Below are 4,409 nucleotides of genomic sequence, written 5' to 3'. Positions count from 1 at the left end.
GGGGTCGGCGGCGGTGGAGCGGGCCGGGGAGGGTGCGGGGGGTCGGCGGCGGCGGTGGAGCGGGGGAGGGTGCGGGGAGGATCGAGATCGAGATGGAGGGGGATAGCGATCGAGATGGAGGGGGATCGAGATCGAGATGGAGGGGGATCGAGATCGAGTGTCCTCAGGAATATACAATATTTTTTCATATTGAATATGAAAAAATATCATCAAATTTGAAAAAATATTATTGAATTCAAAAGGTGCCCATGAAATTTAAAAATATTCATGAGTTCAAAAAGTGCCCATGAAATAGAATCGAGAAATGAAGGCTACAATTAAATACAATCGATCTTAGCTAGCTATATGTTCACAATCTTCTTGCCCTTATTTTTCGTAAATGGAGTTCTTCTCTTGAACGGACGTCCTTTAGGTAGGGTGGTCCTGCTTCTTCTTGTGGTGTATGCTGGTACTTCATCGTCGTCGTCATGTTCCATCTTTGGGTCGCCGTACTTGTCAAAGTCTTGCTCATTAGCGACTCCATCCATTCCAATGATCTTCCTTTTGCCTCTCCTCATGACAACACGACTGGACTTTGACGGGTCGATAATGAAGAAGCATTGGTCCACTTGGGAAGCCAGTACCCATGGCTCATTTTTTACGGTGACGTTTGCGCCCGCGGTCTTGGATTGGGCTTCGGGTATAACCATGGTGGTGAAATACCGGTCTTCTTTTATGATGCTCTTGGCCCATCTGACACGGAACATCGGGACCTTCTCTCCAGCGTAGCTCAGTTCCCAGATCTCCTCGATCCTTCTGTAGTATATGTCCTTGTCGTTACCGGTGTAGGATTCCATCGTTACCCCGGAGTTCTGATAACCATCGCTCTTCATGTCCTTTCCCTCGGTGTAGAATGTGTAGCCGTTGATATCGTACGCCTCACACGTTATCGGGTTGTGCTCGGTGCCCTGTGACAAGGAGAATATGAGTTGTTCTTCCGTGGAAGAATCCTCATGTAAAGGGTACGACAGAAGCTTTTGCTTGAACCAACGCGTGAAACATGAGTTGTGCTCTTTGATTATATCTCCGTCCGTCCTCTGTTGGCCTTGGTCATTGTACATCTTCTTAATAAAGGTTTTGTGCTCTACCACCCAAGGATCGACCATTTCTATGTGTTGTAGCACGATTAGGTTTGCTCTTTCAAAGTCGGCGATTCCACCCTCGAAGTCGACATGCATTTCGCGGCGACCCTCAGGGTGACACCATCCAGCGAGCCTGCCGAGGTGCCTATTGACGGGCAGACCAACGGGGTTCCCGATGCCTAGATAACTCGTGTAGTAGGAGATGCACTCTTCGGTCAGAAAGCCCCTGGCTATGCTTCCCTCTGGACGTGACATGTTGCGAACTTATCCTTTGATGAAACCATTCATCCTTTCGAATGGCATCATGCTGCGCAGGAATGTCGGCCCGAGTTGGATGATATCCTCCACGATATGGACCAGCAGATGCACCATAACGTCGAAGAATGCGGGCGGGAAGTACATCTCAAGATCGCATAGTATCACCATGATCTCTTCATGTAGCCTTCTGAGTTGCCTCACGCCAACGGACTTCCGAGAGATGACGTCGAAAAAGTTGCATAGGACAAATAGCGTTTCACAGACGTGCGCATCCATGATCCACGGATTGCAACTGGAAGTATCTGCGTCATCAGCACGTGACAGTCGTGGGACTTCATCCCGCTGAACTTCTGCTTCACTGAGTCTAGGTATCTGCTTATCTTCCCCGCGTAACCGTAAGGAAGTTTTACTCCTACGAGGCAGGTGAAAAACTGATCGATCTCCTCCCGACTTAGAGTGAAGAACGCGGGAGGGAAGTCATTTCCGGTCTTCTTGGCCTTTTTGCCTTTGCGATGACTTTCCGTGTCCTGCTTCGCCTCCTCATGATCATCATTAGCGTGAAGCTCCTCCCTGATGCCCATTGATTTCAAGTCTGCCCTTGCTTTCAGCCCATCTTTGGTCCTCTCTGGCATGTTGAGCAGGGTACCAAGCAGACTCTCGCACACGTTCTTCATGATATGCATGACATCAAGGCTGTGAGGCACACGGTGGATCTTCCAGTACAGCAAGTCCGAGAAAACAGACCTCGTTTTCCATACCTTCAGCAGCGGCTCTGGCGCCTTTCGCTTCTTTCCCGGCTCTGGCGCCTTTTGCTTCTTTCCCGGCAGTGGGAAATCTTTCCAATTTTTCAGCAGCTCGTCTATTTCCTCGTACGAGGGTGTCTTCGGGGTTCGGTTTCACCATCGAACAGATCCTTGCGTTTCCTCCATGAGTTATCATCGCGAAGCCACCTTCAATGTCCCATGAACACGGTTTTCCAAAATCCGGGATCTCTATCTAACTGGTGATATGTTGTGTCATCCATGCACCTGACGCATCCAAAAAAACCATGGACCACCTGCCCCGCGACATATATGTAACCGAGATAGTCGAGCACCGTCATGAGTAGTGCGGCTCTCATAGGGAACTATTCTTTCTCTGCGGTTTCCCACGTATTGGCTGGCGTTTTCCACAGCGTGTCTAGCTCCTCTTTCAGCAGCCCCAGATACAGATTTATGTCGTTCCCTGGTTGTTTCGGCCCTTCAATTAGCATACTCATGTGAATGTACTTCCTCTTCATGCACAACCCGGGGGGAAGGTTGTACATCCACACAAACACAGGCCAGATGCTATGTGTGCTTCTCTGGCTGCCAAACGGATTGACTCCATCGGTGCTCGCGCCTAGCACGATGTTCCTTTGATCCTTCCCATATTCTGGGTGTTCGAAGTTCAACGCTTGCCACTGGCTCCCATCCTTAGGGTGACTCAGCATCTTGTCTTTTTCATTTATCTTCGGATCATATGCGTCATCTTCTCGCTTCTTCTCCTCCCTATCCGCGTGCCAACGAAGGAGCTTTGCTACCTTAGGGTCCGTGAAATACCGCTGCAGACGAGGAGTGATCGGAAAGTACCACACCACTTTTCGAGGAGCTTTCTTCCTCTTCTTGTATCGAGTGACGCCGCACACCGGACATATGGTAGACTCCGCGTGCTCATCCCGATAAATGATGCAATTGTTCATGCACACATGGTATTTCACGTGCGGTAAATCCAGAGGACACATGATTTTCTTCGCCTCCTCGAAACTGGTCAGGCACTTGTTCCCCTTGGGAAGACGTTCGTGCCAGAATGACATGTTCTCGTTGAAGCATGCGTCGGTCATTTTGTGTTTTACCTTCATCTCCAGAGCCATGAGCGTTACTTTCAGGCGGGTATCCTCGGGCCTGCATCCTTCATACAATGGAGTAACCGCGTCTATCTCCAGTTGATTCAGCTTGGCTTTCTCTCGGGCGGCAGCTCTTGCGTTATCCGTCTGCTTGAGAAGCAGCTCTTGAATATGAGGGTCCTGCACCCAGCCCATCGATGGTCCATCGTCGTCTGCTCCGGCATCTTCATCTTCATGATCATGCCCTTCGTCTGCTCCGGCATCTTCCTCATCATCATGTCCGGCATCTTCTACATGATGACTGTGTACTGCATCTACTTCGTGATCATGTCCTAGAGATTCTTCCTCTTCTCGCCCGCCCTCGCCGCGTTTGTCTTGCTGCCCTTCCTCATTTCTTGCCCGGCCCCCATGGACGACTTTATAATCATATTCATCACCTTGCCACTGATAGCCATCCATGAAACCACGCAAGAGCAGGTGGTCCCACACCTGTACGGAATCCGGGTCCACAAGCCTCCTCAGCTTGCATCTTCGACACAGACATCTTATCTCCGTCTCGTTCTTTTGAAGCATCTCGGCCTTCACGGAGCTCCAAAACCTATTCGTGATGCCTTCAGTCATCGTGCGGACCATGGTCGCCTGCGGAGTAGAGAAAAACGATATTTTCGAACCAAGAAAAAAATTTGGCATGACTTTGCCTAAAAATAGGACCAAAAAGAATGCATAATGCCAAAATTCTCGCCGAAACGGAAATGAATCAACATTCCGGCAAAATATTGGCAACTATCGCATTTAAAATACCGGTACCTACAAACACAAACATATATGCAACGCCAAAAACATATGCAACACCACAAACATACATAGATCTAGCTAGGCCATAAAAAGTGCATGTGCACGTTGTTGGAGGGAGAAAAAAAGTAGATCTACAACATAAAGATAGCTTTCCCCTTACTTACCTATCAAAAAAAGGTAATTTAACCACTTAATTTGCATGAATCTATGGTGCAAATGAGGTGAGGAGGAGGAGGCAGCCGAGACATGCTTGGAGGAGGAGGTGGAGAGAATGAAGTGGGGAAAGTGAGTGTGTAGGTGTGGCTGTCCAAAATATCTAGCTGGTACCAGGTTACTAATGGCGCACCACCTATAAATGTGCCATTAGTAAC

The sequence above is a fragment of the Triticum aestivum genome, chromosome 5B (assembly GCF_018294505.1).
Source record: "Triticum aestivum cultivar Chinese Spring chromosome 5B, IWGSC CS RefSeq v2.1, whole genome shotgun sequence".
In the NCBI taxonomy this organism is placed as follows: Eukaryota; Viridiplantae; Streptophyta; class Magnoliopsida; order Poales; family Poaceae; genus Triticum; species Triticum aestivum.
The sequence above is the reverse complement of the archived record's forward strand: the minus strand, read 5'-3'. Positions refer to the sequence as shown.